General features: G+C 45.5%; 1 protein-coding gene across 2 annotated transcripts in view; it reads right to left on the bottom strand.

Moving 5' to 3' along the window:
- The window catches only part of FAM168A (family with sequence similarity 168 member A), a 132751-nt gene that overhangs the window by 73751 nt on the left and 35195 nt on the right, over positions 1-23805 (bottom strand). For both annotated transcript variants that reach the window (XM_082277593.1, XM_082277594.1), the window contains exon 2: positions 20102-20185. The gene's annotated coding sequence lies outside the window, so the exon portion shown is untranslated. The remainder of the gene's footprint in view (positions 1-20101; positions 20186-23805) is intronic.

The raw sequence follows: 23805 nt of genomic DNA, 5'->3' as shown, positions 1-23805 counted from the left end.
TCCAGCGTGGCCTTGGACACTTCCAGGGATCCAGGGGCAGCCACAGCTGCTCTGGGCACCCTGTGCCAGGGCCTGCCCACCCTCACAGGGAACAATTCCTTCCCAAAATCCCATCCATCCCTGCCCTCTGGCAGTGGGAAGCCATTCCCTGTGTCCTGTCCCTCCAGCCCTTGTCCCAAGTCCCTCTCCAGCTCTCTTGGTTCAGTGCCAGGGGAACATTTGGACTCAATGTTCTTGGAGGCTGTTTCCAACTTTAACAATTCCATGATTGTACCTATGACTGATAATTTAATTATTCTTAGAATTCAGTGTTGATTTTACAACACACTCAGGTGTAGCCAGAATAAACCCACCTGGTTTAAGCACACAGAGCTGTCTGTAGCCTCACCGCTTCATATTATAAACTCCACAGAGAAAAAGCCTCTTTATATTGCACAAAAGATCCCAGCACACATTACACAGCAATTCCACGATTTACAGTGCACACCCTTATTTGTGCCTTTTTGAAAAAGAAGAAAAAAAAACAGGCCTTTGATTTGCAACCAATTTGTGACACATTTCTTTTCATGCTGATAAGCCTCATCTCTGTACATAATAAGGCTTTTTTCTGCCATCATTTCTCCCTAACAATTCAATTTTCATCTTAAATGAACTCTATCAATCATACAACAGGTGCATATCACCGACTCAAGAGACAGATTTCCTTTCTCCAGATTTCTCTGTCCTCTGACAATGCCCAAATTGATAATAACTGTGATAAAACCTCCAGTCTGGTAGGGGACTAATTTTGGTAAGATTTGCTCTACTTTTTAATGAATTCACAAGTTTTTTTCCATGCTTGGAAAATAAACTCAGTATTCCCAGAAGATGTTTTGTGAAATACTGGTGGCATGTTTTTTATTTCCTTAATGAACAACAGAAACTGAGTTCCTGGTTTCTGTTCAATGATTAATTCAGCTTTAAGAGATGATTCCAACAGCAAGGAAGAACTAACAGGGGATCTAGAAGGAATGAAGTATATAATAAGCAGCCCAGTAGGCAGCACACGCTGTGGGTAAGACAGAAACCAGGCTGGATGTGCATCCTCTGGAAGTGCAGTCCTAAGATGCTGGACAATGTGATCGGCACAAGGGACACAGGGAAAGCACAGAGCAGGGCCTGGGCAACCTTCACAGGAATTGCCAGGCAACAGGAACGAAAAAAATGTCATTGAGGGACAGAAAAGGAGGGCAAATTGTGAGAGTAGCCACGACCTCTACGATCTGGAGAGCCTGGGAATACACACTTCAGAAAGAACAAATGTTACACAGCAAGACACTTCCCCAAGGTCCCCGCTTTCTCTACATTTTTTCCCAAACTGACTTCTTTCAAAAACTATAAAATAATCTGGTTATTCCTTTTCAATTAATAATATGCATTTAATCACATTTGCAATATATATTTTATATTTGCATTTCTTTACCTACACAAATTTAAACAGAATGGTGCCTGTATTGAGAATCAGAGCACAGTGAATGACACTCCACTAAGTATTTCTATAGAAAGTTGCCAGGGCACAGGTGCCCCTGCATTACTGGGGCTGTGCTATCCCACCAGCATCCCTCAATGTGCAAAACACCCCTAGTGCAATTCCAAAGGAAGATGGAAGATACACAAAACAAGGACAGGAAGATGCACTTCACACCCCTCCATTTTCTCTGGAAATTAAAACCCAGCTGTGCCCAGATTTCGGTATCAGCACAACAGTGTCAGATTTGTCCTCCCAGTGTGGCTGAGGGCTATGGAAATGTAATTACAAAGCATTTTAGGGTGGCACTTTTAATTTCCCCCTCAGGCAGCCTGTTTGCCACAGGCACCAGTTCATGTGTGCGTTCTGTGGGTGGTTAAGCCTTTGGCAGAGGAAGCCCAGGTTTCCCCCTGCTCCCACTCTCAGTTTTTAAATGAACACAAGCCTGCAGGTATTTCCACCTCGGTGTGGATGAGCTGAGGTGAAGCTGCCATTGATGCTCTCACATCCCTCCTTTGTTCAGCCCAGCCAACACTGAAAGCAGCTCTAAAAACATGAAACACGTGCCTGCACCTCTCTGGTCTTTCATCTGATGTAAAATACCTGTCACTGGCTGAAAAGAGAAAGGGAGGTCTGACACTGAAGGACAGGAATGACATTTTGGAAGGATTTTATTCTGCATTTTCACAGGAGAACACAACATCTTGGCAGAAGCAAAATATTATTACTAGGGAAAGGTTCTTCACCCAGATGGAGAACTGAACAGGCTCCCCAGGGAATGGGCACGTCCTCAAGGCTGCCAGAGCTCCAGGAGCATTTGGACAGTGCTCTGATGCACAGGGTGGGATTGTTGGGGTGTCTGTGTCCTTGTGGGTTCTTTCCAGCTCAGAATATTCCATGATTCTATGATTTGTCGCAGCAGCCTTGTAGAAGGAACGGAGCAGAATTCCCATCCCCACCACAGCACCAGCTCCATAGCTACACTCCTGAGCTCTTGCTGACCCAAGACTTGTAATCTCCTTCTGCTGGAGCATGTTTGATACAAATGCTAATCCTCCTGATTTGCAATTCACTGTTGCCATCTGATCCTGAAAATCTTCTGCAGACATCAGAGCGGGGAAACAGAGAACTGAACATGAGACAGAACTGCTCAGGCTGTGCTGCCAATTACCAGCAATTAAGAGGGCACTCAAAAAAATCCTCATCAGCCGCTGAAACACCCTGGAATTCGGAGCTGGCATCACTGACAAGCTTCCCGTGTCTCTCCAGCCTTGTGCATCCTGCTGTGCGCAGCCTGTCTCAGCCCATGGCTCTTGGACAATGCGTGCCGTGAGTTACTGACTCCAGCCAGGCCATGGCCCTCAGCACGGCCCCAGCAGAGGACAGTCCGTGCTGGGCAGGAAGCTCCCAAGGAACTTTGCTCCACAGGGGCCATGTGGAAAAGCAGGATCTCCCTAGAGCTCCAGAGCACCCAGAAGAACAGTGCAGTTCCAGATCTGTCACGTGTACATTGAAATGCCAGCTGAGGGCTTTGTGACAGTCTAACAGCCAACCGGATAGGGTGCGTTAGGGAATCCCAGACTTTGGATTGGAAGGGATTTAAAGCTCATCCAGTGCCACCCCCTGCCATGGGCAGGGACACCTTCCATTAGCCCAGGGTGCTCCAAACCCTGTCCAACCTGGCCTGGAACACTTCCAGGGATGGGACAGCCACAGCTTCTCTGAGCAACCTGTGCCAGGGCCTCCCCACCCTCACAGACAGAAATTCCTTCCCAATTTCTAATCTAAATTCACCCTCCTTCAGTTTAAAATTGTCCCCCCTTGTCCTATCCCCTGTGCTGAATTCTTCTTCTGCTGCCAATTTACAAAATACTGTGACAATCTTGAAAATCCTGGGATCAATAGGAAAGCCATGTAAACTGAAGAAAGCTCCTTGAGGAATGCAGGGGGACCAGATTAGAAATTTAGAGGGGGAAATTACAGAGGCGGAGGGAATGCAGAAGCGGCAAGTGCATCTCTGAATCCAAAACCAGGAACAGAGGCTGAGTCATGGCAGCTATATTTGGTATAAATCCAGAGGAATCATTCCTAAAATAGGTTAACGAAATACTAAGAAGCAGCAAAAGGAAATTCCATCTCGAATACAGAGTGAAAAACTCCATCTCGGAGAGTTTAACGTGGTAGGGAAAGCCCTGGGGTCACCAGCATCCAAAGGGAATGAAATACTGGTGTAGCTGAAGAGGATCTTTGTTAAACATAATCCTGGAATTACAAAAGAGCCACATAAAAATACAACTCCATTTCCCATCTTGTAATCCAGTATTTAACACTTGCTTTCATCAGGAAAGAAAAAGCATCCTGTTCTGTTGGGCTTTTAAAGGCTGTGCAGTGTTTGCTCAAAAAACAAAGTAGGGCTTTAGATGACCAGCAGGAACTCTGGGGTTTACTTTCCCAGGGGTGATGAGAACAGGGAGTATGTGCAGCCCTGGAAAGGTTTGGGAACTCTCAACATTCCCAAAAAAAGAAGCTCACAGCTGCTCCAGCAGCTTCTGCCCACAACCTCAGATCATTTCCTGCTAAGCCCCTTCACTGGATGTTCTCCACACACCCTGCTTGGTATCGTACACAACCTGGGCAAATCACTCAATTAAGTGGCTGTTAACCATGGCTGCACATCACTTCTTTCTCAGCATCAGCCTTGGGGCAATTACACACCTTACCCTGCTCTAGTTGGTGTAACCTGATGGCTGTGCCCACATCCCACTTCCCAGGAGAGGGCTGGAAGTTGTGCTGCAGCTGGGGTGGGTTTGGCTCCCTCCTGACCAGGATTTTGGGGTGATTGGTTAATGAGGTGATCTGCTGGTCCATATCCCACATATCCTACATATTCCTGATATAAGCTGGAGACTTCATATGGGTCTGTGTAATCTCCTGACAGAGCCATCACCAGTCAACACAAAGACATCAACTACCAGAGGTTTCAGGTTAATCCAAAGCTGCTCCATAGAATTAAACTCGTCCAGATTCCTGAACTATCTCCTGAAACCTTTGCTGGGGAAAACCTATGCAATAAATCAGGAATATGGATCTCTGTGAAGCACAAGCACTAGTTTAACTGGAAGCTACACACCCGAAGGTGACATTATACATGAAGTCCCAGGTCTAGTTGAGAGGAAGATGGGAGAGATGCACTGAGCAGGCCCTTCGGGCATCTAAAAACTTATTCCCCTCTTCAGCAGGGAGGCTGAGGAAAGCCTTCCAGCCAGGGAATCCAGGGAATGCCACTGCCGGCGCCTTGGCAGCTCCCCCACTCTCACCGTCAGCAACTGTCAGGGCTTGCTCTGCTCCCTTGGCTGCTAACAGCCTGGAGATGAATCATTATGGATCCCTAGGCTTGCAGAACAAGGGATCATTTTTCCAGCTCCAGTCTTCTGTAACTTTTGGCTGGTTGGATCAGCAGTACCATGCCAAGAGCAAGTATTTCACCCAGAGATGCTACAAAGATATTTCCAGGCCTGGACTCAGTAAGAGGACAAGGAGAGCTATAGAATCCCAGACTGGTTTGGACTGGGAGGGATGGGAGGGATGAGAAGGATCAGCCAGTGCCACACGCTGCCATGGGCAGGGACACCTTCCACTAGCCCAGGGTGCTCCAAGCCCCGTCCAACCTGGCCTTGGACACTGCCAGGGATCCAGGGGCAGCCACAGCTGCTCTGGGCACCCTGTGCCAGGGCCTGCCCAGCCTCACAGGGAAGAATTTCTTCCCAGTATCTGGTCAGAATCCACCCTCTTTTAGTATAAGTGTGATTTACTTTGCTTTTCACACCTCTCTCAATGATCACTGAGAATTCACAGGTTAGCAAGTAAAAAATTCTTGTTCACAGCATTGGAACCACATTAAAAATATCCGTAAACTTAAAGCAGAACTCAAAAGAAATTACAGAGATCTGCTTTGTAAAATACAGAAATTTGGCTATTCCTAAATGATAGGAAGAGGCTACAGAGATGCTCCCAGGGCTGGAGCCCCTCTGCTCTGGAGCCAGCCTGGGAGAGCTGGGGGTGCTCACCTGGAGAGGAGAAGGCTCCACGGAAACCTCAGAGCCCCTTGCAGGGCCTAAAGGGGCTCCAGGAGAGCTGCAGAGGGACTGGGGACAAGGGCTGGAGCAACAGGACACAGGGAATGGCTTCCCACTGCCAGAGGGCAGGGAGAAATGGGGTATTGAGCCATGGAGTCTTAATCCACACTGAGAGCTTCAGAACAGCCCATCAACACTTGGTCCCTCTCACTCCCTGCTTTCCTTGGATCCACGGAGCTGTTTGGGCTGAACGAGCAATTAGAGTATGAGAAAACAAATGGCTCCATTTGGCAACTTCTTGCAAAGTGTCATTTTGAGACAAGCCAGGTCATGTCACCACTAAATGACTCCAGAATAAGTGCCTTCAGGAGAACTGGAATAAAGGGATGAAACTTTTCAGGCAGCAGAGTCTAGGATGGTGAATCAGATTGCACCAATTCAGCTTCCATTGGATTTTGTAATTAACAGCAGAGTTGACCATTCCTCATTATCAGGACCACAGAATCATCCACAGATTTGGGTGGGAAGGGATCTTTTCAAGGTATTTAGTGATTGCAGAAAAGATGCACATTGGGTAAAGTATTCATATGCTGAGTGTGTCTATTTCCTTTTCACTTTTTATTCAAAATCCCAAAGCTTTTCCACATACGGAGAACTAATCCTCTGCTAAAATGCCTTAGGGACCACAGGGATGCCACTGGCCTGTTGCACTGCTCCTGGGCTAATCCAGACAAATTTTTAGCAACTCTGAGGGCAGGAACTCCAGTGTACAATCAATCCAATGGTGCTACAATTAATTCTTATTCTCGTCAAAGTGTTCTTGGTTCAGAGCAGTAAAACAAGACCAAAACATACTAAATCAGCCAACTGCACCACTTAGAACTCGTTCCCTGGCCCAGAAATCAGCTACAGTCTGAGAAAGGGCTCGTGGCTGTCATGGCTTTGTTGGAATTCACTCTGCCTGATCCCTCAGATTTCTGTTATATCCAAGGCACCCTGGACAGGGCAAAGTTTCTTTGTGCTTCACTGAGATGCCACTTTGGGACAGCTGTAAGAGCCCCGCTATTCCAGAAGTGTTCCAGTGGTTTGAGCAGCATAAACAGTTGATGTTTCCTGGGATGAGACCAGCTGGGATGACCAGTAAACACCTTCCTGTTTAACCGCTGCCAACACATGTTTCAAAGTCCCCTTCTAAATCAACCAGCACAACCTGAACTTCCAGAAACACAAAACACATGGGGGAATTTTCCACTGGATTTTATGTTCAGCAGTTGCCCACGTCACACAAACCACCAGAAAAACAGACAACAGGGCCCAAATCCATCCTTCATTCACCCAGCCATAGAAGGGCACCGTGAACTCACTGCTGATTTCAAAGCCAAAGCTGCTCTTTACAATTCAGATGAGAATCTGGCAAACACCCTTTTTTCCAAAGCATGAATCCTGCTTTTCCACTGCAGTCTCATCACAGACAGGGCCAGCTGGGGGAGAGGTAATTGATATTTTTTTCTGAAAGATGGGACCTGCATTCTATGCAAATTAATGTTTAAAGTACAGTTTTAGGCTAGAGTCTGCAGTTTAGTGATGCCACCTCAGAGAATGTTCCTTCCCAACCTGTCACTGCCAAGTGAGTTCTGGCAGCTCATTTAATGCAGAACTAGAAGAAAATTGGATTCTTTAACCTGAATTTAATATTCATAATTAGCTTTTAACTTCAAAACGAGTTAAAGATGAAAACCAATTTTAAAATGTAATTCCAAGAACATATTTACTTATGGCTTTTGAGCTATTCCAAGGCCAGAGATTGCTGGGTCCTTATACTAGGAGCATGTCCTACAGGGTATTTACCAAGAAATTCCAGGGGATTTCTAGTTATTAGAGAAAGACAATCTGACCTGACAACTCCCTTTTCAAAGGTTTCCTGAAGCACAGGTGAAAGAGCTGGGAGTTATTCTGGGAGAAGGATTTAGCACCGGTAGGGTTACAAAAGACATCCCAGCATCCTGAGGTTCAGCATCCAACTGGCACCAAGAGGCTTTGCCAGCCCCAAATAAAATTGTTAATACAGCAGCCCTCACCCCCATCAGTGGCACTTTCCTTAGGTATCCTCACCACAGTAACTCCAAAAATGAGGAATTTTAAGGCTAAGTCAGAACACTCAGTTCAGTTGCTTAAGGAACTTCAGATTCTCTTTTTCTTTCCCCAACTTCCTGCAGGTTTCTCTCACAATGTCCTTCCCAGCCAAGAGCAGCAAATGGAAATCTGCTCCACATCCGTGTGAGATAATGGTCTAATACAAGTGGAAAGTATTTCCTTATACCAGGAGAAAACAGCCATCAACAAGACAAATAGGTGGAATTGCTCATTCCTAAGTGTTTCCGGATGAGCAGGAAAAGGAAAAAAAAGAAGCTCTGGCTCTCCCTGAAATGAATCTGAAAGATATCATTTCTCCTACATCTCAGAATCAAATAAACTGCCACCAAAAGCCACACGTGGTGTTCCCATCTTGGGAATACTGTACATCCCCTGCTTTATTTCGGGATTTCTGATGTATTTTTGCAATAGCAAGAGCTGTGTTTACCGTGAGGACTCTGAGGGCTGAGCGTGCCGTCAGTCATCCGGAAATTCTGCAAACAGCACTTCAGCTCTTCCCTGCCAAGAATAAAATCCTATTTGGGACAGGGGAAAAGCCAATGTTCTCTAAAATGAGTAGGGTGACATGGAAATCTGCATCTGTTCACTGGAGGATTTAAAATATGGATCATTTCATGTAAGAAAAGTCCAAAGGTGGGAAAATTAAAGGCAACAGACTCTGCCTGTGGTCTGCTTGAGGAATGTAAGAGAACCTCCAGTGGGAGAACAGGAGAGCAGGGAGGAGGATGCTCACTGGAAAACAAAATAATGGGAAACAAATGAGTCAAAATCCAAACCAAGGAGAGCTTAAACAAAACTACAGAATACCTTAAACAAGCTAGAAAGTACAAATAGCAAATATGGATGTGTTCCATGTTTATTCCCATACAAGTGTGGAAAGATTGGGACTTTCCAGAGAATTCAATGAGGAGAGAGAAACCAAATCTATATGGAAGTCAATAAAACCAAACACTGTTTGCTTAAAAAGTCAGGAATGTCCTGTCTGTGATGTGCTTGAAAATCTTTATCGCATTCAAATCGCTCACCACGTAACAGCAGAAGATTTGCCCTTATCTTTAACAAGTGTCCTAAGGATTATCATGGAATTAGCCAATGTCTCCTTTCCCATGAAGCAAAGTGGCTGGAATGCTGCAGTGCCCGCACTCAGATAAACAGACACAGCATGGGAAGCAAAATAACTCAACCCAAATCCTTCAATTGTGGCTAAAGAGTCCAGAACCGGGGAATAAACCACCTCAAAAAGCTACTTAAAAAAGCCCCAGTGAGACACTGTTAAAAAATTAAAGCTACAGGACAATAGGAAAAGGGAATGTTACGGATTAGGGAGCAGCTAAGCAATAGGAAACAGCCTGGTATTAAACATGGGATTTTCAGGCTCCCAAAAGGGTGACAGCGAGGTGCTCCCAGAGCCTTTACAGGGACCAGCAGCTGAAACTGGGAAAGAGACAGAAGAGACAAAGCAATGTTTGTGGGGATTAAATTATTCATAATAGTCATAATTAAGTTGGGAGATTCAGAGAGACCTGAGAGGAGTGCAGAGAGTGAAATCATCTGCTGAGAGATGCAAGGTAACGTGTGCGTGCTGAATAAAATAATAAATCCTGCTCCTATTGCAGTGGCTGATGTTTTAGAAAGATCCCCTAGAAGCAATTTTTTGGCTACCCAAAAATCACTTGTGATAGGGCTTCTGGAATGCTTGATTGAATGCTGTAATTTTTGTATCCATGCAATGAAAACCAAATGGCCAAATGATTAAAAAAATGCATTAAACACTGCACTTAATTATTTTTTTCAAAATGAACAGCATTTCTGAGTTAAATTCCGGGGCCTAAAGGGGCTCCAGGAGAGCTGGAGAGGGACTTGGGAGGAGGGATGGAGGGACAGGACACAGGGAATGGCTTCCCACTGCCAGAGGTCAGGCAGAGATGGGATATTGCGAAGGAATTGTTCCCTGTGAGGCTGGGGAGGCCCTGGCACAGGCTGCCCAGAGCAGCTGGGGCTGCTCCTGGATCCCTGGCAGCGTCCAAGGCCAGGTTGGACGGGGCTTGGAGCACCCTGGGCTAGTGGAAGTTGTCCCTGTCCATGGCAAGGGGTAGGACAGGATGATTTTTAAGGTCCCTTCCAACCCAAACCATCCTGGGATTCTCTAAAATCCAAAGGTGAGGTGGTTCGGTGTGTTACTTTGATCAGGTGGCACCACTGGAAAAAAAATCTGAGGGAAGAGCAGCATTTGAAACTGGTTTGGTTCTTAAAAAAATCGCTTGCAGCTCAGCTCTGGAATTTTCCAGATGACAGAACTCCAGGATGGGTCAGGCTGGAAGGGACTGCAATGGCTCGTCTGGTCCCAGCTCCCTGCTCCAGCAGGGCCATCCCAGAGCACAGGGCACAGGATTGTGTCCAGAGGGTTCTGGAATATCCCCAGGGAGGAGCCTCCACACCGCTCTGGGTGATTTGTTCCATGTGTGGTCACTGCCCAGGAAAGAAGTTCTGCCTCATGTCCAGGCGGAACTTCCTGGGCATCAGTTCCTGCCCGTTCCTCTTGTGCCATTGCTGGGCACCATGGAGCAGATGCGAGATACCCTTTCCCAGATGCACCTTTACCTTTTAATTCCCTCTGCTTTAAATTCATCAGCCTGCAAAAACATTTAAGAGTCAGTAAAATCCATCTGTGTCCATTCTGAGGCCAACCCTCATTTGTGAGCCACAGCAGAGCAATACAAAAACCGGATCATAAACCTGGCATTTGGGTTTTCTTTTTTTAAACCACACCTCTTTCGCAGGTGGGACTGGAAAAGGATAAAGAAAATGGCACAAAAGATGACAATGGTGACAAGAACTGAAGGTTCAGCTCTGTGTGTGGCTTTCTGAGGAAAAAGCAGAATCAAAGGAGCAGGAAAGAGGAGGAACTCTATAAAAATACACACAGTGGAAGGCAGAGCCACAGGGAATCCCGCAATGCTCTCTCCTTGTGCTGGCAGCACACTCTGGAGCAGGGGGATGAGAACAAGGACAACGTACATGTAAGGATAATTTTCTCCTCTCATTTCACCAACAGATATTCCTATTATAAACTGATTTAGTTAAATTATCAGGAGAAAAGTGATGATCTTACATTGGCCACTCTGCTCACATTATTGCCCATCCCCACGCCTCGGTGAGGTGCTAAAGGCAGCACACCACAACAGTTTCTCTAAGCAATATTTGACTGATAACCTCCCATGTCCAAGCAATTCTGATTTTTCTTTTAAAGCAACATTTGCACCAGTCAATTCCTACATGGCATTCAGCTGGGATCCTACAGACACAAAACCTTCATAAAACAAAAAGCGCTTTTTTTCCCTCAATGAATTATTTTAAGGTCTCGAAAAGAAATTTATTTCCTCTTAAAGCAAGTTGTCTTTTTGTTTGAAGGAAAAGAATACACACATTTCCTCTTGTGTGGGAGATACTCTGATTGCACTACAGAGATCCTGCTGATGCACTCGCAGTGCCAAATAACCCTCAGGAAAATGAAGTTTTCAAACAGTAAAATCTATGGATTAACAGTTTGGAACACCCACACCCACTCTGTAACCCCCAGGGCTAAACCCAACAAATTCCTAGGCTTATTAATTAGCTCCCATGCAGGAATGCAATGCTATGGATGCAATAATGTGCAGTCAGGATGTGTTTTATCAGCGCGGGGGCTCCGACAACAATGCAGCGCCTTGGCAGAGCGCCACAAATTCCGACTGAAGGCTCTCCAGCCCGGCCCACTGGAGCTGCACGTGACAAATAAAGCAATGATTCACAACTGAACTGCAGTGAGATGCTCTGGGAGGCCACGAGCACCGTGGGGATGGGAATTTGCCATTCCTGCACTCTGGCAGCTGGGGGAAGGGAGCCCAAGGGTGTGCTGGTGACATTCCGGGGTCATCGTTCCACCCCAAGAAGAGGATAAATGGAGGGGAGGAATAACGGTGAATAAGCTGCCATGGTCTTCCCATACAGCACAGTTACACTCAATTACTGTTCCCAGTCTGCAAACTCTCTGCCTGTAATCCTTTGTAAACCAACAAGAGAATTGGCTCCTCACTCCGAAATCCCACGTTATTTCAATATTTAATACAGAATATTTAGGGGTCCAGCCCGAGTCCACCAGAGGAACCAAAGCTATCAGCTTGTAAATCCCTATCCAAGCCTTTAATGAACTGACAAAGATAATCCTCGAGCAGTACCTGGGAACAACAGCAAAGCTTTACTGTTAACTTCCGATGAATAATCAGGCTCTTTTCCAGGCACCTTTTGCTGAAGAAACACCTTTCAAACCAGACCTACCCAAAGACAAGGCAACAGCAGCGCCACGAATGTAGAGCGCCGCTTGTTTCCATAGAATGCCAGAGTGGTTCGGGTTGAAAGGGGCCTTAAGGCCCATCTCACTCCCATCCCCTTCCATGAGCAGGGACACCTTCCCCTGCACCAGGCTGAACTCCGAGGAGAGCCTAGAGAAGAAACAAGGAGCTTCACTTTTAGGTGGCTGACGTTATAAGTAATTAATTATCCCCCAATTGCCATAGCCCTCGAACCAAGACACCTTTCATGGATGAATGACTTTTTAGGGAGAGAATCCTGGACAGAAATCCTGCTGATAAGGCCTCACATAAATATAGAACAAACTGAAAGTGCAGTTACTGACTTCCAGCCCCGTTCTGCTTTTCAAACTTGCAATTTTGACATTAAGATGTCTTATTTTTAACTTGAAATGACACACTCAGCTGTATAGAACACACAAAACACAACCATTCTCCTTGTTCCCAGCTGTGACAGCCAGAAAGACTGACAGACAGGCATGAGGAGCACGCTGAAGTGCCAAGGAATCATCAACCACAGTGTCCAACAGGCAGTGACCTGTGCTGGCACTGCTGGGATACCTCCAGTCCTGGGGGCCTTCCCAAAAAGAAGGACAGTGAGGGGCTGGAGCGTGTCCAGGGAAGGGAACAGAGCTGGGAAGGGAATGGAGCTCCAGGAGCGGCTGAGGGAGCTGGGAAAGGGGCTCAGCCTGGAGCAAAGGAGGCTCAGGGGGGACCTTGTGGCTCTGCACAAGTCCCTGACAGGAGGGGGCAGCCGGGGGGGTCGGGCTCTGCTCCCAGGGAAAATTTCTTCCCCAAAAGTGTTGTCCAGCCCTGGCACAGCTGCCCAGGGCAGGGGTGGAGTCCCCATCCCTGGAGGGATTTAAAAGCCATGTGGATGTGGCTCTGAGCAGCATCTCACCTATTTGCAGATCCATGCCAGCCACAGGGCTCAGTGTGAGGCTGAGCATGGCCAGCCGCTTCATGGATCTGACAGGAATTCCTCATGGATGTTGACAAACTGGGGAAAGCATTTTACACCTGTGAGAGGGTCCATTGACCGTTTTGGTTGAGGCAGAGAACATTATTTTCACACTTTAATACAAAAAATGGACAATAAATGTGTGTAAGGAGCCCAGCTCCAAAATGAGAGAGAACTTTGGGCAGAGAGAATTTGTGATTTTGCTCTGCTATAAATTTGTCTTCAGTTTTCCCAAATTTTTTGTATCTAATCTCCTCTCCATTACACAATCAGACCACATCCAATGCTAAACATGATCCTAATGATCTCCCATTAGCTAAACTTCCCAGCAGAACACTTCCAAAGAAAGAAGAGGTCCAAACCTGCCATCAGTAGAAGGAAAATTTCAAAGGACCAGGAAACCAGCTAAATTTCCTTTTCCTACTCCAAATCTGTAGCTTGTAAGGATCCACTCCCCCATGGAAAAGCTGCACAACGTGGACCCAGGGAAAGGGGGTCCTTCAACCATATGGTCCAGTAACCATAAAAGAAGTAAAAAAGCTTAAGAACAGCTGCTGTGTAATATCTCCTGACTGGATACAGCATCAAAATGGGAAAAAAAGAGAGATTTTAAATGCTTGGTGTGTACAGCAGCAAGAACTCACGCATCCTGTTTCATTGACTCTGCTCCAAAGGGGCACAGACCACCAACTCCCAAATTGGACACATCCATCCCCAAGTGTATTGGGGATTTCACCCACTGAGCGACGGCAGATTAGGAGGCTTTGAGGACAATTATGTGGGATGAAAAGGAGAGAGAGGGAACCCTCAGCCTTGAATGAGCACATGGAACACCAACGTCTAGACAGTGCTGACACCTTTGTCTTTGGGAAGAGGGATTAGGGAAGCAATCTGGCTGTGCCGTCCCTTGTTTGATATGAAACCAGAAGACACTTTGGGCTAAAGGCCTGGCCCTGTTCCAGAAACCACTTTATTATGAAGGAGCTGAAGAAAAGGAGGTCTGTAAGAGCGAGAGTGAGGTTTCTGCCTGGCAGTCACAGCAATTAAACGAGCTGCCTTGACGAGGAGGTAAAAACCATCCGGATAAAACCCACAGGCTCCAAAGAGCAGAAGAAAGTAATTTGAAGAGTAGGTCAAGCCTCCCGAGGGGATTTCCTTTCCAGTTTGAGACTTAATGCTGGAGACATGCTTGGGAAAGCTGACCAGAGAGATCCTGCTGATCCCACGGATGATCCCGTAACATCTGGATGCTCCAGCACAAGTCAAGTGTTAAAAGGGAATCTTGAAAACCGTGTGAGTTAGGATCAAAACTGGCAGAACTAGAAGGTTCCTTCTCCTTCCTCCCATCCTCCCTTTCTCCCTGCATCCCTCGCTCCCTTCCTTCCTCACTGTGAGGTTGCTGGGTTAAAATGTGTCTCATCGAATCCCAGATCACATAAGAAACTTGAAAGATCCACTTCAAAGAGCTACTTTGGCAAACAAAGCATTTAAGTCAATTTAATGCTTCTCACACTGGAAAGAACCACTTCCTTCAATGGGAAAGGAAAACAAATAATGGAGATTCAAAGCCGGGAACATTTGTGGGAACTGGGAATAACCAAACCCAGGCTGTGGCTGTGAAGAGACGGGGGGCTCACGCTTTCCTGGCTGTTCCAGTGCTTCCAACACGATGGACTTCTCTCCAAGGATGTGCTTGAGAGTGAAAAACTAAACAGAAGCTCAAAGGCTTTCACTCTTACCCAAAAATCCATCTGCCAAACACAGCAGACGCTGGAAATTCACTGACCCAAGGACCTGGATGTGTTCAGGGAAGGCAGGAGGGAATACAGGTCTTAGGCACCTCCATGCCTCTAAAGATATTTGTCATTTCAGATCTGTGCTGCTGTTAGTAACCAATTTTTGCCAAACATGTGCTCTAAAGGCAGTTCCCACTTCCCTGAATATCCAGAGGGTATTTCCAGTTCAATACTCCAAAGTCCTCTGGTACCACCATCACCCCTCCAGACATGCCGGAAGAAGGAAGGCAGAAGGAACCTTCTGGTTCTGCCAGGAAATGAAGGCAGAGCTGGAGAATGCAACTGTTGGCTCCTTAAGGACAAGCTGGGATGGAAACCCAATCCAACCTTCTTTTTATGGAGCAGTTAATGTGATAATATCTGAGAGAGAAGGAAACCTTACACAGACAGAGGGAAATCTTAATTCTCAAGCAGACCAGAGGCAATTACCAAAACTATAGCAATGGAATTGTTTTTTTGCAGTCAAGCATAATTATGGAAAGTGTATTGGAAAGAAAGCTTAGGCTATGATTTGCATTTCAATTAATTTTCAAACTTTTGTGTGGAGAATTGATGGCCAGAATTGGGAAGTACAGGAACTACCATACACTGAAATACACTCATCAATGTTATAATGTAGGATTTCCAAGGATACAACACAGACAGTGTTCCAGGGTTTAGGGGTTTTTGGTTTATTTTTCCCATGAGCCTGTAGAAAATGGATAAAGATGCAGAAGAAAAGAAAAAAACCACCAGTGCTACCACCTGGCTCTGCTGGGTGGCACAACAGGATGAGAGGCAAGGGGAAGAAACTGGAATGAAAGAAATTCCACCTGAACAAGAGGAAGAACTTTACTGTGAGGTGACCATGCACTGGAACAGGCTGCCCAGAGAGGGTGTGGAGTCTCCTTCCCTGGGGATAGTCAAAACCCAAAATCCCAAGGATGAAGGACACAATCCTGAGTTACCTGCTCTTGGGGATCCTGCTTGAGCAGGGAGGTTGGACTAGATGACCTTAGGTGTCCCTTCCAGCCCCAGCCATTGTAGGATTCTGGGATTTACATGCAGCTGAAGCACTGCACAATGGGCAAATCCAAGGCTCCTGAGAATATTTCCCTTCCTGAGGTTTACCAAGGGTGCCCAGGGCTCACAACTAACCCTCAGGATATCGTTCCTGCCAATCTGACAATCCCAAGTTATCACTTCCACATGTTAAAAAGGAACATTTCTGTACTGAAATATCTGTAAAGTTCTGCCCAATTGCTTTACAACTTTATTGGTTATAATTGGCTCTTGCTCCTTCAGCCCAAGAATTTCACACAAAATTCCAATTATACAATCCACCATGAGACAGCCAGAGATACAGACCCTCTAACAAGCTTAGGCAAAAATCAAAGGGCTAAATCAAAAACTGGCTCACACCAACTCTATTCTTTGTGCAGTCAACCAAGACTAATTAATGCTTTTAATGGCAGTTTACCCCTTTTGGCGCCATAAATCAGAGCAGGCAGCTTTTCTGAATTAACAAAAGAATCTGTGAAAGGTGTAGCTCATTAAGCACACTCCCAAATTCAAATGCACTTAATCAGAACCAGGTACACTGAGCAGGACTGTGCTCCAGGAGCAGGGTAATCTGCAGGCTGTACACAGGGAACATTCATTCATCAACACAAACAAGGCTGGCACACTGGGAAGAGAGGCTGAATTATACATCTGAGAGAAAGGCCCCTGCTTCCAGCACGGCTTTTGTCAGGGCAGGAATGTGGAGCACACTGCGGGAAGGCGCTGTGGAAAGGTGGAGGGAAAGGGGAGGATATTTCCCATATCCTCACCTCAGCCACAGAGTGCTTGAACGGAGCACGCTGCTGCTGCTGAGCTGTTGGAGCAGTTCCAGACAAGGCACCAAGTTGATCAGAGGGATGGAGCTCCTCTGCTTCGAGGAAAGGCAGAGAGAATTGGGATTGTTCAGCCTGGAAAAGAAAAGCTTTGGGGTGACCTCATCGTGACCTTCCAGGACCTGAAGGGAACCTACAAGAAAGACGGAAAGAGACTCTTTACAAGGGCCTGGAGTGACAGGACAAGAGGGAATGAAGCTTACTCTCAAACTGACAGAGAGGTTTAGACTGGATCTTAGGAAGAAATCCTTCCCTGTGAGGGTGGGGAGGCCCTGGCACAGGTTGCCCAGAGAAGCTGTGGCTGCCCCATCAATAGGAGTATTCCAGGCCAGGTTGGAGAAACCTGGGATAGGTTGAAAGATGTCCCTGCCCATGGCAAGGGGTGGCACTGGATGGGCTTTAAGGTCCTTTCCAACCCAAACCATTTGGGGATTCTGTGATGCACCTAAATATGCTGTAGTATCACATAGGGAAACTTCTTCCTCACATAAGGTGATGAATTTATAAAGATTAATGACCCAGGATTTCACCCTAAGAAACGCTCTTGCAAATGCTTTTCTTAGTGAGATCCACTCCTCTAAAAAAATTCCCTTTTAAAGTGTTTTTGCTACAGTTTCTTTCTGAAATCCCATCTAATCCTGCCCTCTGGCAGTGGGAAGCCATTTCCCCTTGTCCTGTCCCTCTGAAGTCCCTCTCCAGCTCTCCTAGGGCCCCTTTAGGCCCTGCAAGGGGCTCTGAGCTCTCCCTGGAGCCTTCTCCTCTCCTGGTGAGCACCCCCAGCTCTCCCAGCCTGGCTCCAGAGCAGAGGGGCTCCAGCCCTGGGAGCAGCTCCGGGGCCTCCTCTCAACTGGCTCTAGGAGCTCCACGTCCTCCTGATGTTGGGGGCCCCAGAGCTGGATGCAGCTCATAACTTGGCTTGACAGAAATCATTTTCCATATCACATGTTCTCTGAAAAGAATTTTGTTCTCCAAAACAGAGCTGGCAATGCAGGAGAACTTCAGATCTGTGAACAAAGGATTTGCTCCTGCACTAAAAAAATTCACTAAATGATATTCCCAACAGCATGGAAGTGGCCAAGAGCTGCTGGCAAAATGCTCCACTTCAGCGCTGGCTTCAGTGCATCTCCAGCCCAGTGAAGACCCCACCAAACTGGCAGAAATGCTCAGGAGACTAAAGTCCAGAAATTTTCCATATGAGTTCAGAAATGTTGAGGAGCAGAAGCATAAAGTCCAGGCCCAGTTCCAAATTCCACTCACACACACTGGATAAAAACCAGCCTAATGTAAAAGCACATTTAAAAATATTTACATCAAACCAAACCATTACAGAGATAAGAGAGGTATTCATAGAAACACATGGATTTTACACACACGCCGTGTTTAACTATTTAATCGCTGGAATTTCAATTAGGATGTGAGGGAGTGGGATACTTCCTAAGCAGGAAACAACCTAAGTAAGCTAAGACATGGAGCACTCACACATTCAAGTTTAACTCCATTTCCTCCACCTTTTGATTTCTGAATGAACACCGAGTCTAACAGGGAGGGGTTCAACTCAAGACAAAGTCACCCAAAAGTAAATATCTGAAGTGGCTGTTGGAGATCCCCAGCAGGGCAATCACAGCCTGGAGAGCAACCCCGATCTGCTTCCTCAGCCAAGTCTCCACAGCCTCCATCAATTCCACTCTTGAGCTTAGAATTTCTTAATCTGGAGCTGGATTGGACCAGGAACCCTTGGAGCAGGAGCTTTCTCATGCAAAGCCAACACGTCACATATTCCCACTTAAAACACCATCTTGCTCTCTGGATTTCCCATCAGTTCCAGCCTTGCTTTGTCTCCCTTCTCCCACGTCACCACCCATCAAACCCACCCTTGGCTTTGCCTCTCCCCTTCCACAGCCCTGGATTTCTGCTTCTCAGACCCCAAAAAAGCTGCACAGCCCCAATGCTGTGGGAAACCATGCAGAAAAAAGGGACAGGAGCAGCATCAAAGACCCTTTTTTTTTCAAATGTATCCTTTTTTCTAGCATGAAGAGGGGAAAAGGGGGAAGCATGAGATGAACAGATCACTGTTGTTGCCTCAAGGCTGGCACAAGCAAGGAAAAGCTTTTCTGAAATCCTTGGCATTTTCTGTCCCATCCCACCTAAGCTGGGGTGAGCTGCTGAGGGCAGAAGAAGAAGAAATACCCAGATTTTGTCTGTACCCAAAGAGTAGGCATTGATTTAGGGCAGCTTTTCCCAAAGCAGGGCTGGAGTGCTAAATTATTGTGAGGACAAGGGTCAGAGTGTGCCCAAGGTTTGATCCCAATGCAGTGCAGCGGACCCAAGAGCAGCTGACACTTAAAGTTCATGTCATTAATGAGCAGCAAAACATATAAAATGGAAAAAACATAGAGTCAACCCTGGTTTTTCCATATTCCTGCACAAGAGCAGCTGCATGGGGTCAGACACTTCAGCCACCCCACTGTTTTCTCTGTCCAACATGGAAGTGTGAATCCCTAAGGGAAAATTGAAGGGCAGGCACACAGGGACATTTTCCCAGCATACTTTCCAGAAGGATTTCATTCCTGTTTCACAGGTCCTGTAGATCATGTTCTCCCACTGTTATAACATATTAACATATTCTATTCTCATATATATATATATATATATATATATATATCTATGTACACACACATATGCATATATACATATGCTCAGAGGGGTCTCAGGTCTCATCATGCTGGGCACTATAAACCAAAATAAAGAGTTAAGACAGAACCTGCTCCAACCAAATTACACTGCAAAGTTTATATTTAAAAACATTGTTTCCAGCTTTCCTCTCCCAAGAAATAGAAACTATTAGAAAACAATTTGCCTGTCTCCAGGAAATGACAGAAGTTTCTATGCCTGGGCCAACCCCGGGATTTTGACCCAGCTAATGAACACAAGTCTCGTTTTTAATATAAAACAAAAATGTATTATTTACTAGGAAGATATTAAGACTAATAAACACTAAAAAAAGAAACCCTCTCACAATTCTTTCTAGGAGCAGCACGTAAGTACTCTGTGTTTTTCTCAGGCTGCTGAAGACCTGATGCTTATTAACTTTCTAAATCAACACAATAAAATACACCAGGCACAGAGTGTTGCTGGAGCTTCAGCTTATGCATTTCTTGACCCAGATATCACTTCTATTTTAAAATGTAAAATGCTTCTGTAGCAAAGTTCATTTAATAGAAAGAAGAGTCCAAACCGTATCAAACAGCAACACCTACAATCCCCACGGCACCCAAGGTTTCCTGTCTGGAGGGAGCAGGGAAAAGGTCTCGGGAGCAGTAGCTAAACTAAACTGTAGCTAGAAGTGCTACAATTGAAGGGCACAAAGACAGGATGAATTGGTACCTCTTGGACACGAGCTTCCTTGGGATGGAGATAATCCGGAGAGGAGTGTGCCTGGGCAGGGAGTCTTCACAGCATTCCAGAGCTCTGCGGCAGCAAGGACAGAGAGAGAGAGAGAGAAACACCCGTGAGGCTCTGCGGAAAACCTGCCGGAAGAAAACACGGCTCTTTCCAGCTCAGAGTGCTCTTCACCTCCACTGGGGCAGAAGGAGGAATGGGACATGTAAGACATGCAGGCAAAAAAAGGAGGAGCCCTGGGATCACAGGATGAGAGGAGAAGGAAGGGATACCAGAGCTGGCAGTGAGACCAAGGCCTTCCCAGCTTTCCAGAGGGAGAAAACAAAGTCCAAGCTTTCATTTAAATACTTGTTTACCAGCTGCTTGTCAGGATTTGGGACTAAACAGGTTTTAGCCTAAGTTTTACAGTTCCTACATTCTCCCTTCCCAGCTGACACAAAAGCGCAGAGAACTGAAAATGAAATCCCTCAAAATAAAGTACAGCACCCCGAAAAAGCTCTCAGGGCACTCCACATGCTTTATGCATTATAGAGAGGAACAGAAACCCTACTGTTCCCACAGCAGGACCAGCTCCTTGGAACAGTTGTTTATTTTAATCAACCCAGTACCAAAAGGTTTACATTAAATATTTTTTCATGGTTTCTAACCACTGATCCTGTATTAGTTTACATTCACTCAAAAAACACTCTGGGGGAGAAAGCAGGAGGCAGAAAACATTGAATCCAGTACAACAACTGAGGTTTTCTTTGGGAGTGCTGGCACATCCCATCCTTCCCTGTAGAATTACACCACGAGACCCTTCAAGCCAGCAAATGAAACAGCACGAATTTGCAAATGAACAGAAAACAGCAAAATCTTCATTTTTATTGAATCTCTTTTTTTCCTGCCTCCTGCAGGAAGCCACCACCTGCCATCAGAGTTGGCATCCTTGCAGAGAAGTCAAAACCCACCCTGCTGATACTCCAGTGTCCAAATAATCCCAACACTGGTGCTACCAGGAGCATGAGCACACTCAGGGAAACAGGTCAGGAACATCTCCGCTCGTTGCTTCCACAGGTGCTGGACTTATGTATTTCTACATTATAAGAAGCATATTCATTGCTTGGATTTTAATTCTGGTTTCAGGCTTTTTGACTTGTTTTTATGGCCCTTCAATTCAAAGAAAGAATCCTAAAATACCTTCAGGAGAGAGAGGAAAGAGTAAGTGAATTTCAGCAGAGACAAGGACTTGACAAATCTCATCCCACCAAGCTCTGCAGTGGCAAATTAGTCTCTCTCTGAGCACATTCTGTACTCAAAGTAGCCTCAGTGCTTCAGGAGGTACCGAATATAACACAGCTCCATTTTAACTTCCTTCCAGGAATACACACACTCATTTATCAAGAAGACGTGGGCTGCAGCTCCACTTCCAACAGCTTCAGTAACATTTTGTAAAATTAAACAAATTACTCCTTTTGTGGCAAGAAAGAAGCCAAAAATAAATTTAAGCAAACGGGGGAGAAAACCACCTCCCTCACATCTTCCTCCCCCCTTGGATTTTGGGAAAGCAAGCCTTGCCTGCTGCACCAGGCTCAGCATCAGCCACGGGATCACCAATCATTCCTTCTGCTGCTTTCACACCTTAATCCCCACACCTTTATCATTATTATTTCATTTCAGAGCTGCTTTGATAGCTCAATTTGCTCCAAGTCCCCATTTTGGAATACTTTTACATCCTTATGTTTGTATAAACCAAGGAAGTCCATAGGCTCTTGCTTACAAACACTAAAGGTGTGTGTCCAACGGCGCTGAATGTCTGGAGGGCTTCCAGGATTTGGCAGGAGGTCAGCACTGCCTCAGCCTTTAGTGCCGAGGGATTCTCCAAACATTCCCCCTTTTGTTCAGCTCTGGCTGCTACAGGAGAAGAACAATCCCCACCTCTCATTAACCTCAGCAGTGGATCTCTCTTTAGCTGCAGCAGCATCAATACCCACTTGCATTGTGCTGCCACTCAGCAGATTCACCCTTTTTGGATTTTTTTTGCTCCTTTTCTGTTTTTTCTTGACCAGAATTCAAAATGATTCTGTTCAGAGTAAGTGGATGCTGCTGCTGCAGAGAGAAGCTGTGATGAGCTGCAGAGAAGGAGGCTGTCCAGCTGTCAACACACATCCCTGCCCTCTGCCACCACTCAAAAACCAGCAGGGAACAGCCAGGATTGACCAAATTTGGATGTATTTGCAGAAAAACAATCAGTCCCAATCAGTGTCTTTGAGTGGAAGTGCAAAGACATTCATTAAAGAACGACAAAAACCAAATGAATTTGTGAGGAGTTATTAATTTGGAAAGTGTAGGGGAATAGCAGAACGTTGGGAAGTGCTGCTGGCACAACCTGGCTCATCAAGAATGTGTTCTGGGATTAAGTCCCAGATTACAGGCAGGGAAAACTTCAAGAACACAGAAAAACAAAGCCCTACTTGTGGGGCACCCTGTGCCAGGGCCTCCCCACCCTCACAGGGAATTATATATTGGGGTATTCCTTCCCAAGATCCCATCCATCCCTGCCCTCTGGCAGTGGGAAGCCATTCCCTGTGTCCTGGCACTACAAGCTCCCGTAAATAGCCCTCTCCACCTTTCTTGTCAAGTGAAGCAAAGAAACCAAAGGAGGCTCCTGCAGCCCAGAATTCCTCCCTGCCCTCCCACTTCCTTCTTGCTATGAAAGAGATTAAATCCCTTAATATTTCCCAAGATTACTGCAGCTACTAAGTAGGGAAGCTTGTTCCCTAATATCTTCATTAACTCCATGTGCTATTTCAAGCATTAAAACAGGATTTTTAATTCTATCCTCCCTTCTATGCCCCAAATTTAGTTTTCTTCTTTTGTTTCAGTAGCTACACTTTAATGATGATCTTATTACAATTATTCTTCTACATTTCTCCTTTTTTATCCATTGTTTTCATTCTTCTTTCCATAACATTGGACTCCAGTGGTAGGAGCTGGGTAGATGGATTATAAAATAGATTGATTTAATTAGGATGCAATGATTAAAACACCTGCTTTGGTAGATTGCAGAGGGTTCTGATAAAATAGTGGTAGCACAAAAATACACTCCACAACTGCTTATCAAATGAAGATAAAAACATTCAGCAAATGTCTGACATTCTGCAGGGTCAAATCCTAATCCACAATATCTTGCATTTAGCCCTCTGAGCAACCAAACGCCACAAAATGGAAAGGGAAAAGTTCCCCAAAAGTCAATGTTCAATTTCTTGAAATTGAACATTGCTGAAACTGAAATTTGTTGAAAACTGCCTGTTTTCAACAATTTTCCCAAATTTCTTCTAGAATTGACTCTGGAATAATTATTCTCACTTGTGCAATTTATATATTATAAGGCACCTCAGGGTTTCTAAGTCACAAACGACTTTGTAATGAAAAGAAAACAGTTTCATTATCTAAGATTATTGTTAATTGAAGGACTTATTTACTGTGCTACTGACAACAGTCAACCTCCAGAAAGTGCAGCATTAAAAATTATATGCAGCCGTTGTCTTAGAAATAAAAATAAACCTTTCAGCGAGAGCAGCCTCAGTGTGACCTTTTCCTCTATTTAAAAAAAAAATAATAAAATCGAAGCAAAACACTCCAACACAACCCTTCCCGGCATTACAAAAGAGGGATTAATGAGAATCTATTTGGACACTGGGAGAAGC

Source organism: Coloeus monedula, assembly GCF_965178545.1.
Source record: "Coloeus monedula genome assembly, chromosome: 3".
Taxonomy (NCBI): Eukaryota; Metazoa; Chordata; class Aves; order Passeriformes; family Corvidae; genus Coloeus; species Coloeus monedula.
The sequence above is the reverse complement of the archived record's forward strand: the minus strand, read 5'-3'. Positions and strand labels throughout refer to the sequence as shown.